The sequence below is a fragment of the Grampus griseus genome, assembly GCF_964374135.1.
Source record: "Grampus griseus genome assembly, chromosome: 14".
Classification (NCBI taxonomy): domain Eukaryota; kingdom Metazoa; phylum Chordata; class Mammalia; order Artiodactyla; family Delphinidae; genus Grampus; species Grampus griseus.
Genome location: NC_139008.1, coordinates 74611666 through 74627085, shown reverse-complemented (window position 1 = coordinate 74627085; position 15420 = coordinate 74611666). Strand labels below are relative to the sequence as shown.

Sequence of the window (15420 nt, the reverse complement as noted above, 5' to 3'; positions counted from 1 at the left end):
CCATGAATAGAGTTTTATTGGACCATTGCCACACACATTAGTTTAAGGATTGTCTCTGACTTCTTTTGCTCTGATGGGAAATTTGAGTAGTTGAGACGTGGCCTAGAAAATCTGAAATATTTACTATCTGGCTCTTTAAATAAAATGTTTGCTGACCGCTGATCTATCATATTAAGTTGTTTTACCATCTTTATACGTACCCTTATCAATATCCTTCATTCCCTATGCATTTGTATGTTTAGCTGCCTTTTTTTTTTGTTTGTTTATTTGCTGGTGTGTTTCATGTCATCCCCACAAACATGTAAATCCCATGCTATCTGTCTGGTCCTCCACAGTTTTCCTAGCATCTAAAGCAGAACCTGAGCAAGGGCTCAGGAACAATTAGTTGAATGGCCAGATATCTGGAGGTAGAATTGCGCTTTCTCTGGTCTGGGCTCCTTCCTGAAGATTCTGGGCTTGCAGAAGGGAATAGTCAGGCACTGGAAGCAGCCTGCATCAGGCCAAGTTTGTGGCCAAAGGGAAAGATACAAAGCACTAAGCAATACATCCCCTAGGGAGGGTGGGAGGGAGATGCAAGAGGGAGGGGATATGGAGATATGTGTATACGTATGGTTGATTCACTTTATTATACAGCAGAAGCTAACGCACCATTGTAGAGCAATCATACTCCAGTAAAGATGTTGAAAAAAAAAAAAAAGGAAAGAAAAGAAATACATCCCCAGACAAGAGTTTCAACTTAAACAGCCAGTACATTTGAGAGAATCACATCAGGCCCCAGGAAGTGCATCAGCTTTGCCTCCTAAGGCCAGCTCCCTCGTACCACACATGTGGTAGACAGAATAATGCCCCCAAAAGCTGTCCATACCCTAATCCCCAGAACCTGTGAATATGCCACCTGACATGACCAAAGGGGTTTTGTGGATGTGATTAAGTCAAGGGTCTTGAGATGGGGAGATTATCCTGGGTTTTCTGGGGCGTGTGGGGAGGCAATATAATCACAATGGTCTTTATAAGAGGGAGGAAGGAAGGTCAGAGTCAAAAGGAGGGAATGTGATGACCAGAACAGAGGTTGGAGTGACGTCATTGTGAGGAAGGGGCCCTGAACCAAGGAATGTGGGCAGCCTGTCCTGAGCTGGCAATGTAGCAGAAAGATGGTCTGTGGATTCTCCGGGGCCAAACTCACCTCCCTCCTCTGCTCCCCTCCAAATTCTGGCTAGAGTGGACTGGGGGACCATGAATCCTGATTAATTATTGTAAAACCCTGAGTTGTTTTTTTTGTTGTTGCTTTCAACAATAGGGATGTAAAAAACAAAATAGGAGTTTACAATCTTTTCATCATTGCCCCTATACTTCTCAAAAAGTAAGCTTTCTTGCTCACTGGGTCAGCTTCTAGGGCTTTCTTCACGTGCAATCTGAGTAAGGGGTAGATAAGGAAGCAAAAAGAAATATGAAACTCTAAGTTGATCTAATTTAGAAAGAACTAATGTGGGCTGAATTGGGTGTCCTATCAGTCAGGGTTTTATTACAGATAAAAGAAATTTCTTTAGATACTTTAAGCCAGGAGATATTTAATACAGGGAATGAGTCCCTACAAACGTTTGGAAGCGCTGGAGGAGGGGACCTCCAGGAATGAGAGCCCAGAACTGTCTTAACCGGGGAGCTCAGCTCTGGGATAATCAGGAAGGTGAGAAACAGGAAGCACCATTCAGATAGCTGGCTCTCAGGATGCACTGTCTTAGCTGTGTCCATGGATGAGAAAGATGCCTCTATGACACCATCCAACTCAAACCTGGAATTCAGCACCAGGGGCCTTGGACAGCTCCCCAACCTTATGTTAAGAGAAGGTTTCTTCCTGGCCTTAAATTAATCTTCTAGGTCAGACTTGCACTGCAAACCCAGTCTTATTTTTCCAGCTGAGCACCTGCGTTTAAGTCACAGCTTTGCCACTTCCTGGTGGTGTGACACTGGGAAAGTTTTCTTCTTTGACTGTTCTGAGCCTTTATTTAATAAGTTCATTTAACAAATATTTATTGAGTTCCTATCATATACAAGGTACTTGTCTGGGTGTTGGGTATGTAGCTGTGATTCTTATGTAGTCTGCTTCTGTTAGGATAAGAAAGATAACAAATAAATATTCAAATAAATATTCAAAGAAATCTATAAAATAATTTCAGAGTGGTAAGTGCTATGAAGAAAAGTAAAGGAGTTGTGGTTCACAGTAATTCAAGGGAAGTGACTTTAGGGTGGTTGAGGAAGGCATCTCTGAGGAGACAGATCCCAGTGGAGACCAGAAAGGATGATATGAAACCAGCCATGTGATGACCCAGTAGAAGAGGTTTCCACGTAAAGGGAACAGCAGGTACAAAGTTTCCAAGGCAGGAAGGAGCTTGCCACATCTATTAGCTTTCCAGGACTGCTGTAACAAATTCCCACACACTGAGTGGCCTAAAACAAAAGTTTATTGTCTTCATTTTGGGAGGCTATACGTCTGAAATCAAGGTGTCAGCAGAGCCCGCTCCCTCTGAAGGCTCACGGGAAGAATCTTTCCTTGCCTCTTCTTAGCTTCTTCCTTGGCTTGTAGTTGCATCACTTCAATCTCTGCCTCCGTCTTTACATGCCCTTCTTCCCTGTGAATGTCTCCTCTGTGTCTCCGTGTCTGAATCTCCCTCTCCTTTTTTCTTATAAAAATGTCATCCATTGGATTTAGGGCCACCTTAATCCATTATGACCTCATCTTAATTACATCTGCAAAGACCCAATTTCCAAATAAGGTGACATTCTGAGGTTCTGGTGGACATGAATTTGGGGAGGATACTATTCAACCTAGTATACCACGTAAGCCAAACAGAAAGATGGAAGCTATGGTTGAAGCATCATGAGTCAGAGGGAGAGGTAGAAAAGGGCCACATCACAGAGGGAATTCTAGGGCTTGTATAAAGTGTTTGGATTTGTTTTAAGTGAAAAAGGATGCTGCTGAAGGGTATAAGCAGGGGAATGGTTTCTATTTTTTAAGGGATCCCTTGATGCTGTCTGTAGAGAGAGGAGCAAGAATGTAGCTGAGAGACCCGCTAGGAAACAATTACAGTTGCCCAAACAAAAGATTATGGATAAATGAAAGTGTTGGTAGAGAACATGGTGGTGAAATTTGGATTAATTTGAGGTCCATTTTGGGGGTAGAATTGAAGAACTTGCCAAAGTATTGGATGTCAGTGGTGAGGGAGAGAGAGAGATAATAACTCCCAAATATTTGGTTTTAGCAACTGGGTGGATGTTTTAGCAACTGGTGGCTTTGCTAAGATAAGGAAGACTAGAAATGGATGAGGTAGGATATGGGAAATCAAAGAATTCCACTTTAGACATATTTAGTTCATTGCCAAGTACTATGCCTTGCTGCTGGCAACTGAACAGCTCGATTAGGCAGGAGAGAGAGAGCTGGCAGGCTTAGAGAAGTCCGGGAGCCACTTGCAATTAATATGGCTAAAAGGATTGCTCTGGACCACATTCAGGGAGGACTGCCACACCTGGAGCGGGGAGGAGGCATCCTGGACTTAACTGGCCTTTGCTACCTTAGAAAGAGCTGAGCAAGGGACAGCTGGGATTGGAGTGGGGGCAGGGTGCATAAAGTTGGGAGTGTTGGGGTTCTGCTTCTGTTTGGTCCCTATTGTCTGCATGACATTGGAAATTATTCCTCTCTGGACCTAATTTCCTCATCTATAAAATGGGAATAATAATACCTGCCTAGATAGGGCTGTGAGAAATAGACATAATGAATGTAAGGCACCTGCCGTGGTGTTCGGCTCCAAGTAGGATGCTTTGCTATTGCTACTGATGAAGATCGCAGAGAACACTGCTGAGAGGTAGCATAGCATGGTGGGTAAGAGCATGGACTCCACAGTCAAGCTACTGGGCTCAAATTCTAGTACTCCGCCCCCTTACTAACCTATGTAACCTTGAGCATGTTATTTAACTGCTCTGGGACTCAGTTTCTTTGTCTGTAAAATGGGCATCTAATAATAGTTTCCCTATAGGATGTTGTAAGTATAGAATTAAATCATACTTGTGAAGCACACAGAGTATCACCAGGCAATACTAGGTGTTTCATATACATTAGTCATGATTTGTTACAAAGACTGACAATGGGGGGCAATAGGACCTTGGCTGGTGCCCCCCAAATACTCCCCTGCCAAGTTCCCTCTCATTAATTTTTTTGTCCATTTATCAGATCTGTAGGCAGAGCAAACTGCTCAGACACACAGAGAAGTGTGTATAACTGTAATTACCAATATATTCACCCCTTACTACAGCCAAGCACAGCTAAGCATTACATGGATTTTCCCCACATCAATCATGTGAGCCTCCCGAGGACACTCTGAGGTGGGTTCTATCATTATTATTCCATTTCACAGATGAAGAAATAATTTTTAGAGAGCATAATTGATGGCTCGTCAGCAGTGAATAATTCCTCAGCATCTGCTATGTGCAGGCAGGAAGCTAGGCTCCCTGGAAAGCAGCCTTTATGCCTTTTATGAGGCTTAGTGCGGTCCCACCTTCAGGACGCTTCCTCTAGTGAAGAAACAAGTTTTTTCCTTCTTTCGACTACCATTAAGCACCTTTTCTGTAGCAGGAACAGAGCTAAAGATTCCTAACAGGTTTGTGCCCTGTGAGTGGCACAGTCTTAGAGATGGGAGAAACTCTTGTGGGAAGGTGGGGCACACCCTCCAAGAATTTACAGGTTTTCTTCAGGAGGAAAAAAAAAAAACAACTGGGAAAAGTAAGCAGGAGAAAGTGAAAAGGTGACAAGGAGGACACAGGACCAACTCAAGTCTAGATGGGCAAATACTTTTCCTTCCCCACAGCTCTGGGCCTTGGTTCCCCATTTGTCAACAGTAGGGCTGAAGTCTCTGCCAGGGAAAACACGACAGGATCCCAGGATTGTGTTGGGAAGCCAGCGAGTCGCGGACTCCTCCGCCCTTGCCCAGTGGAGCCGCTCCTGTAGAGAAGGAAGGGAGGGAACGAAAGCCCAGGGCAAAGGCGCGCAGGCAGGGCGCCAGATCCCACTGCCCCTTTTAGGCATCCGTTCCCCAGCGCACCCTGCATCCTCTACCTGACCCCGTGTGCAAGCAGAATCAGACAAGTGGCATCAATGGAGAGGACAAGCCAAGTCCGGCAGAGGAGCCTGCCTGGGGTGGTCGTGAAAAGCAGAGAGAAGAAAAACGCTAGGGAGGCGAAGATCGGTCAGTACGCACCGCGCTTCATTGGATACCCGGATTTAGAGTCCTGAGCTTCGCGAACCTGGGGAGGGGAGGTAAGAGCTGAGAGCGCTCCAGCAGTCGCTCCTGTAGGAGGCGGCAGTCGGGTGCCCGGTCCACTGCTAGAGCGCGACCCCACAATCCAGAACGAGCCCCTACAGTAAACCCCACCCCGGCAACGATCGCGCCAACGCCGGCTACAAGTCGTCTTGGAAACGGAGCAGCACGAGCCTAATTCCTGATTCCTCGGAGTCCCCAGCGTCCGCGTAGTGAAATTGAGACCCTGCAGGGAGCTGAAGAAACCAGTTCAGCTGGAGACCAGCTGCGGGACCTGCAGCTTCCTGCACGGAGATTCGCCGAGGACACCTTCGCACCCGGGAGTAATTCCCTAACTCGCTGCTGCCTTAGGAGTACAGCACGGACAGGGGCGCATGGAGAAACCCACCAAGCACCCTGAGCGCGCGAGGCCTGGGCCCCATTCACCACCCTCCATTGGCTGTACGGGCCCTGTACCTTGACCCCGGTGCCCCTCGTGTGCGCCGTGCGTGTGGTGGGCAACGCCACGGTGGTCCTGGTGGTGGTCCGGAGCCGCCACATGGTCACACCCACCAACTGTTACCTGGTGAGTCTGGCCACCGCGGACCTGCTGGTGCTCCTGGCTGCTGAAGTGCCCACCGTGGCCGAGGCGGCATCTGCGCGGGTTTGGGTCTTCGACCACGCAGGCTGCCTGGGCATCACCTACGTGCAGTACGTGGGCATCAACGCGTCCAAGGTGGAGCGCTACCTCGCCATCTGCCGTCCTCTGAGCGCCCAGGTTCTGTCCACCGCGGCATGAACCAAGCGCACTGCAGCGCTGGTGTGGCTGGGCACCGGCGCCTACGCGCTTTGGCTCTTCCTGGTGGGCACGCGCGAGACCGCGTAAGCCGACGGCGTACAGGAGCAGTGCAGCTACCGCGTGTCACGCTCTGTAGTCGCCCGTCTACTTCCTGGACTTTGCGCTCTTCTGCGCGCTGTCCCTGGGCCTGGCCACCGTGTCCTATGCACTCATAGCACGCGTCCTCTTCGTGGGGCCGCTGGTGACTGGGGACGATCGGGCTCTGTGCACCAGGGCGGCCCCGCTGGCCAAGGGCGCTTCTCCTCCCGCGGCAGGAGGGGTGACCTCAACTCCCGAAAGCAGGTAGGGACGTCCCTCCTCATTCGGACCCCTGTACTGAGCCAGCAGCAGATTGGTGGATGGAACCTTGGGCCCTCCTAGAGTCAAGCTCAAGTTCAAGTCCAGGTGGTGCCACTTACTCGGCTTGTTTTTGGCGACATCACTTCTGAGCGTTTCTGAGCCTCCATTGCCTCTCCTGTTGTATGAGGTAACGGCACAGAAATGGCATGATTCATTTAGAGTCAATGTCACAAACTAAACGCTAAATTCATCTTGGTTTGTTATTAAACTTCCTCAGTGAGTCCCTACACCGTAGCTGTTATTCTCTTTCTTCTACTGATGGGGAAAGTGAGGCTCAGAGAGGTGAAGTGACTTTCCCAAGACTATACTACGCCATCTGGCGCTAAAACTGCCCCAATGGACCGGGACAGTCTGAAAGCCCAAGAGGATGGGTTCTGGGGAGATGGAGAGAAATTCAGCATTTATTAAGCACTTACTGTGTTTCTGATTCTCTGATGGTTCCTGATAGTATCCCTATTTGGGAGGTTTCGTACCTATTTTTATGGACAAGTATACAGGCTTAGAGGGGACAAGGGAGCGACAGAGGCGACACTGTAAGGGAGCTGCGTGCAGGAACGCATGTGTCCAGGCTCCTCGTTCCCCCCCACCCCCATTCCAGCAGTGCAGCCTCCCAAGGGTTTTCTAAGAATGCAGGTGGGAGGAGCGCTCTCTGGGCCCAACTGGCCTTTATCTTCAGCCTTCCACCCCCAGCCTTCCTGGATATATACTATAGAAGGCTTTCTCACATTTAAAATGCTCATTGGGTATACTCCCCAGTGTGTGTTCTGATGCTGAGCAGGAAAAACAGTAGGAAGAATAAGGGACTATACACCTCTGGTGTTCCTAAGAGAAGTTTAGGAGAAAGATAAGGATTTGGGAATCATTAGCATTTTGGTGGACACCTCATAGTCTGTAATCTTCGCTTCTCATCTATAGTCTTCGGTGAAATTCAAATGCACCTTTTCTTTTTGTATTAATGGTTCCTAGCAATCAACCAAGCTGAGTAAGGACGACAGAGGCTCCTCTAAGGAGCCCTCCGTTGTGGGCGGTGGCCGCGGTGTCTTATGGGGAATGTAGTCCGGAAAAGCTTCGACCGCCCTTTGGAAAACCTGGGAAGGACGGCCCGGCGGACTCTTCTGCGCATGTGGGGCCTCGGCTTTCTACGTGGGCGCGTCTGCTTGTTCTCTAGGCTTTTCCCGCGGCGGGTCCTGCAGCCTACGGGGCGCGGCGTTCCGTGGTCACCTGGGCCTGGTGAACTGGGAGCGAAGCGGGTGCACCCACAAGTTAAATGACTGGCGGGGAGCTCCGAGCCCTCGGGGGCTGGAGGGGAAGTGGCTGGGCGGAGCTGGCCTCGGTCCTCGGAGAGTGGATGCGCGCTCTCCCCGCATCCCTCTCCAGGGAGGCCCGGAGCCGGGTTTCCCATGGTCCCCGAGAAGGGGAGCGAGGGCCGGGCTCCTGACCTGCAGGCCTCATGGCGGGCGCTCCCTGCAGCCCTTCATTGCCTGAAGAAGGTGCTCTGTGGAGGTGCAAGGTTTGTACATCCAAGTGGCTAAAATCTGATCCCCAAAGTTCCGCTGAGGCGCTTGGATCTGCAGCCTGCTGGGCTGGGTTGAAGAATACTGGAGGACGTTAGGGAAGGGAAGGAATATTTATAGAAACAAATACGGTGATCATTATATTAGTTACTTTATACTAAGCATTTATTAAAAGAAAGATGTGAGCTTCAGTTGAAGAGAATGGCCAGGGTGTAGATATGACTGGAAAAGATTTCAGGGGGCTGGCGCTGGGGGGTGTTGTCTGCAGCGCTGCATGAGGTTTTAAGAGCCTGATGTTTGTGTTCAGACCAGGTGCTGCCACAGAACAGCACTGCATCCCAGGGCATGTTATTTCATCCTGTTTTCTCATCTGTAAAATGAGCCTAGGAATAATATTTGCCCCATAGGGTTGTTCTGAAGTAAAAAGTAAGCCCAGAATATAATACACCCTCGACACGTATCCCTTGCGATCAGTGTTACAAAGATTTTTAGATATCTCCCTCAGTCCTCCCAACCAGGCTGTGAAGTCGGCATTACTGCCCCCTGTTGGAGCACATTTTAAAACCTCATTTACAGAGAGCTAAAGTGATTTATTCTCTGGTGACTGAGTTGATTTTAAAATGAAGTCTATTTTACTCCCAGTCTCATGATCTTTGTAATATGCATTCCCCTCTGCCTACACATTGGGTTTTTTCTGGCATGATGACTTGCCTTCTGTGTGCCCTAGAAAGCAGTTATACTATGTATTTTGATAATCAAACCATTGGACCTATTTTTCTTAGGTCACAAGGCGTAATCGAGGCTTCTAGGCTCTTTCTGCCTCCTGCGGTATTGTCTCACTTCTCAGCAGCCTTGATTGGATTTTAGGAAAGGTCCAGCTCACCAGGCACTTGAACCTTGGGACCCCAAGTGCAGATTCCAGCTAATGGAAAAGTGACCGCTACGCCCAGGTGGAAACAAAACCATCCCAGTGAAGGAAAAAGCAGAAGGCGCCAAGGACAGAAATCACACCTGGAAGAACATGTTTCTGAAGTGAAATCTCTCCCTAGGATTTTAAGGCCAAGACAGAATTCCTGAAAGGAGCATATTCAAGAGTTACTGGACCAGGGGCTTCCCTGCTGGCGCAGTGGTTGGGAGTCCGCCTGCCGATGCAGGGGATGCGGGTTTGTGCCCCGGTCCGGGAGGATCCCACATGCCGCGGAGCAGCTGGGCCCGTGAGCCATGGCCGCTGAGCCTGCGCGTCCGGAGCCTGTGCTCCACAACAGGAGAGGCCACAACAGTGAGAGGCCCGCATACCGCCAAAAAAAAAAAAAAAAAAGAGTTACTGGACCAGAATTTTCCTGTCCAGGGTGAGCAGAATCTGGGTGATCATACTATATTCAAAGACCATTGATTATTGTGACTCAGCAAAGCCTCAATTCAACTTTCAGAAGAAAGATGTGAGTTGCAATGGAAGGGGAAGGGCAGGGTACAGATTTGTCAGGAAAAGACACTTCATTGGAGGATTGGTGAGGCTGTGAGTTGGAGGCAAGGGGTACCAGGCATAGCTAAGGAGATTACTTCCTAAACACATACTTGTCATTCCCTGCAATCTCCACTCTGTCTTTTTTTTTTTTTTTAAGATTTTATTTTCATTTATTTATTTATTTTTGGCTGCACCAGGTCTTAGTTACGGCATGCATGCAGGATCTAGTTCCCCGGGTAGGAATTGAACCTGGACCCCCCTGCATTGGGAGCGTGGAGTCTTCCACTGGCCCACTAGGGAAGTGCCCTCCACTCTCTGATTCTGAGTTGCTGGAACCACGGTTCTCACCTGCTCATGTCATTTCAACACACTTGATGCAGTCTGTGTCTGCCGCCACCACACTCATGAATCTGTTCTAGTAAATATTTTCAAATCTAGTGGGTATTTTCCAGTTCATGCTTTACTAAACTCTTTGTTGCATTTGACAGTTTGACCACACCTTCCTTGAAATGCATCAGTGAGAACGTCTGTGAAGCCACAGATAAAGATACACTTAGAGAGTTGTCACTTCCCCCCCATCCCATTCTACTCCATTTCTGTCGCCCCCATTCTTTCCAACTATTCCCACCTGTCCCCTGAAGGTAACCAGTTTCTTTGGTTTCTGGTCTACCCTTTCTGTATTTCCTTTTGTACACATAAGCAGATACATGTGTATTTTCTTACATCCCCTTTCTTACATAAAAGGTAGCATACTATAGATACTCCTTCTCACTTACCAATACAGCCTGGGAATCACTCCATATTGGTCCATAGAGATCTTCCCCGTTATTTATGCCTTCTAATATTGCTTTTGGTCACCACTCTCTTCTGAGCTTCAGAACCAAATATCCAGCTGCCCACTGGACATCTCTACTTGTATCCTTCACAGACTCGAGCATGGCATCTGAAACAGCAATGCATCAGTTTCCTATGCTCAATTCTTTTTCTTTGGTTTTGGCTTGTATTCCTAATCTCAGCATATGATGCTACCAAAATGATCCGGAACAAAATAATCTGCACATTATATCTCCCATGCACAACCGATTAGTGGCCAACTCCTCTGGCTCCTCATCATGGAGGATTGATTCCCTCCTTCCCACCCCTACCAGAGCTGCCTGTGGTCATGGCTCACCATGGCGTCCTAGTTCTCTTCCCCTCTAATCTGATCTTTAATCCATTTCCCATTTTTCTAGAGTTGGGGACAGCAGACATTTTCTGTAAAGGACCAGATAATAACTACTTTTGGCTTTGCCGGCCCTATGGTCTCTGTCAAATCAACTCAGCATAGCTGCTGTAGTGTGACAGCAGTATAGATGACGTGCAAACAAATGGGCATGGCCGGATTTGGGTCTTAGTGGGTTGGATTAGGCTCACAGGCTGTCGTGTGCAGACCCCTATGCTCTGGAGCATTGCTTCCAAAACGCAAATTTGATCACAAATCTTAATAGTCCTTGCTGACAAACATCTCTATGGATTTCCATGATCACAACAGTGGTCTCCAAAGTGGAGGATGGGGGCACCCCAGGGATCCACTGGGCTTCTGTTCACCTCAGACTAAACATATTCTTTCAGAGATTGGTTTCATTCAAGGACCTGACTGCGGACTTCACCCAGGAGGAGTGGCGGCACCTGGACCATGCTCAGAGGCTCCTGTAGAGGGATGTGATGCTGGAGAACAACCGCATCTCAGTGGGTAAGTACAGCTTCCCTGTGTAACTACCAAGAGATGTGTTTGCTCTGTGTTGCAAAAACATGTTGAATTTCATTATTTAGCCTTGAGTGTCAGGGGAGAGAGATGATTAAACCCTTTGAGGCAATGTTAGCCTTGTGCTTGGGCTCACTGCCCTCCCTCCGCCCTTCCCCTGAATGTTCTAGCTCTAATGACCTGTTGCTGGACATCTTCATCACACAGCTTTTGAAGCTGTCTTTCTTCATCCTTCAAGTTCCCAAAGTCCAAAGGGTCCAAGTTCTATATCATTTTAACAGAGTATCAACGTTAGCAAACCAGATGTGATCTTCAGACTGGAGCAAGGAGAAGAACCATGGACAGTAGAGGAATTCTCAAGTCAGAACTACTCAGATGAGTGATAACTAAGCAGGTGGAAACCAGCGGAAATGAGAGTTCTATGGTGGTTAGTGAGCGTAGTTGGCATCTTTGCAGTGTTCCTCAGGAATCTCTTTTTATAGGCCCCAGACCTTGGGAAGTAACTGAGGGCAAATGACTGTCATGCTATAGATACTTAAAAACATTGTCCCCAAATAAATGTACTTCTTTTTTTTTTAATTTTTATTTATTTGTTTGCTTGTTTATTTATTGTTGGCTGTGTTGGGTCTTTGTTGCTGCGTGCAGGCTTTCTCTAGTTGCGGCGAGCCGGGGCTACTCTTGGTTACCACACACGGGCTTCTCATTGCGGTGGCTTCTCTTGTTGTGGAGCACAGGCTCTAGGCACGTGGGCTTCAGTAGTTGTGGTGCACGGGCTCAGTAGTTGTGGCTCGCAGGCTCTAGAGCACAGGCTCAGTAGCTGTGGCACACGGGCTTAGTTGCTCCGTGGCATGTGGGATCTTCCCGGAGTAGGGCCCGAACCCATGTCCCCTGCATTGGCAGACGGATTCTTAACCACTGCACCACCAAGGGAAGTCCTAAATGTACTTCTTTAATCGAAATTTATAAAGATTTTTGCTGCTAAGTTATCCATCCCTGGTATACAGACCTTCTTTTAGCGTACTCTTAAATTTAGTTCTGTGGCATTCTCTTTTGCCTACCTGACCCCACCTTCCTTTAACATAGACTTGCTGTATATTCAGACATTCATAGGTCAGTCTTAAAAAAATAAATCTTGCTTGATTTACACAATCTATTTGCAAATCTAGTTGCATTCCACGTTTCTCTCCATCCTTTAACTGAGAGATCAGTTTCACTCTCCACGCTCAGCCCCACTGCGGGGGGACTAGGGTGAGACAACCAAGGTGCCTCAGATACAAAACTTAAGAAGACACTCACTCTTGGGGTGGTGCAGGTGCCCTAGAGGTCACACCTACCTCACCCTACTTCCAGCCCTGCTCAGCCCACAATCTTTCTTTCTATTCTTTGTATTTGTGCAAATTCTGAAGTTCCCATGTCGCTGGCAAAATTTGAGACTCACCCCTTCCTCTGTGTCTCTTTGTAACTCTGACCATCTCTCTGAAGTCTGTTCTGCTGGTCTCACTGTCTCTGAGTGCTTCTTTGAGTCTCATCTGTCTTATTCAATACTGTGTCAGACACACTTGCAGTATACTTTGTGCTTACTGTTCCTTGTGACTGTTTTCCTTTTTCCGTGGCAGAGGTACTCGTATTCTTTGCTACTTTCCTCTTCCTTTCATCCTGTTAAACAGGCTGGTGTGGGTGGGCTGGCTTCTTTTCTATTGTTTGTTTTTTTCTTTCCCCCAAATCAGTCGGAGATGTTTGTATTTGACATTTCCTTAATCCTGAAGAGCTGGGCCAGTCCAACAAGGCATTTGTAAGGAACTCTCATTTCATAGCAAGTGTGTCACGGATCACAAGTTATTATTAATGGTACTTCCTCCTAGAAGCTGATGATGCCTTAAAGCAGGACAAGGAAATCCAAGGCAAACATTTGAGGCAAATTGTATTCTTCTGCAATAAAACACTGATTACAGAGAGAGCTACTGTATTTGGGAAAACATTTAATCTGGGCATGAATATTGTTCCCTCAAGAAAAACACCCTACAGATATCCACGTGGAAACAATTTAAAAACTAATTCAGAAGTAATCGTTGCAAAGAAAAGCTACTTTAAAAAGGTTCCTGATGAATACAGTAGATGTGGGAAAACGCAACTCGTTTCTAAGCAAGAGGAAAGTCGTTCTGGAATGAAACAATACAAATATAATCCAGTTAGGAAAGCCAGAAGTCAAAATGAAGATTTGATTCTGCACCAGAACATTCAGGCTTTGAAGCGACCTTTTGGCTATGGAAAATGTGGGAAAACCACTTCAAGAGGGCAGTCCTCTTCACATAGAAGAGGATACATTCTGAAAGGAAACCAAGTTAATGTAATGAATGTAGGAAAACCTTTTCTAAGAAGTCCACCCTCATTGTACACAGAGATTTCATACAGGGGAGAAACCCTATGTTCGTAATGACTGTAGGAAAACTTTCCGTGTAAAGACGAACCTTACTCGACACCAAAGAATTCATACTGGAGGTCGACCCTATGAATGAAGCGAATGTGGAAAAACCTTCACTGACAAATTGGCCCTCGTTGTGCATCAGAAGATTCAGAGGGGAGAAATCCTATGAGTGTCATGAATGTGGGAAGACCTTTTTTGGGAAGTCAGCCCTCACTGAACATTTCAGGTCACACGCGGGAGAAACTTTACGAATGCAAAGAATGTGGGAACACCTTCAACAAGAATCTTACCTCGCTGTTCATCAGCAAACTCACAGAGGAGAGAAACCAAATGAATGTGGGAAAACCTTCTGTCATTCAGCCCTCAATGTGCATCAGAGATCTCACACAGGAGAGAAACCCTATGAATGCAGTCAGTGTGGAAAAAATTTGTGTACTAAAGCAGCCCTCACGGCACATTAGATAACTCATAGAGGAGAGAAATCTTACCTATGTAACAAATGTGGGAAATTTTTCTGCCATAAGTCAACACTCACTATACATCACAGAACTCACACTAGAGAGAAACGCAGTGTGTTTAATAAATGTGGTAGAACATTCACTGTGACGTCAAACCACAGTGAATATAAGAGCGTGCACACAAAGGGGAATCTTTATGAGTGCAACGGACGTGGACACGCCATCAACAAAAACTCACACATCAAGCATCAGAGAACTATATGGGAGAGACCATATGAATGTAGCGAGTATGGGAGAAGCTACTGCCGGAAGTCGGCCCTCACTCGCCATCAGAGGACACACACAGGAGAGAGACCCTATGAGTGTAATGAATGTGGGAAAACCTTCCACCAGAAGTTCTCCCTTGTTCAACACCAGCGAACTCACACTGGGTAGAAGCCGTATGAATGTGCTGAACGTGGGAAATCCTGCCATAAGTCAGCCTTCAGAGTACATCGGAGAATTCATATGGGAGAGAAACCCTAGGAATGTAACAAGTGTGGGGAAGCCTACCATCGGCTGTGGACTCTCACTGAACATCAGAAAATACACACAGGGAGAAACCCTATGAGTGTCACGGATGTGAGAAAACATTTTGCCACAAATCAAACTTCCTGCTACATCAGAAAACTCAAAAGGAATGAGCTCCGAGAAGGCGGTGATCAACAAAGGAACAAATCAAGTAATTTACACAATGCTAAAACTGTGGATAGGCATAGAGGAGTGAATTGTATAAACACAATTAATGTGAGAAAACTTTCAGCCATAAATCAAACCTCATTATCACATCAGAAAACTCACACAGGAGAATAAAATAGAGTGTGTTTAATAAGTGTGTTGTAACATTCACTAGGCACCATGAAAACGTTCAACAATTCAAACATTATGCCACGTGTGCCTCCCTTTTAAAATAATGAAAGAGATGATGTTTAAGTTAATCTGTTCCTTTCCACATTGTTGTGTGACAGTATGTTTGAGGAGCTAACCTTATTTCATTCCACATCAAAACCAACTGTTCCTATGATAATTTAGTAGCTTATAATTTCCTAATTTATGGTGCTTTAAATTCTCAGATTGAACAGGTTGGGTTTTGTCTTCTAACTCTGTCTCCATAGCCTTCTAGTAATGGACCCAAATCCCTTCATCTGCAGAGGTGGTAATAAGGGGACTAACCGTGGTATTCCATCCTCCTGGTTCCACATCCTGCCTGCATGATGGAACCTCCATAAAAACCCCAACAGTATGGGGTTTGGAGCTTCCACATGGAGGTGCTGGGAGAGTGGCTTCCCCAG

General features: G+C 46.9%; 1 pseudogene across 1 annotated transcript in view; it reads left to right on the top strand.

Moving 5' to 3' along the window:
* The window catches only part of LOC309832777 (thyrotropin-releasing hormone receptor-like), a 45605-nt pseudogene that overhangs the window by 1383 nt on the left and 28802 nt on the right, over window positions 1–15420 (top strand). The window contains exon 2 of the transcript in view: window positions 5658–6426. The product of the transcript in view is annotated as a thyrotropin-releasing hormone receptor-like (transcript). The remainder of the gene's footprint in view (window positions 1–5657; window positions 6427–15420) is intronic.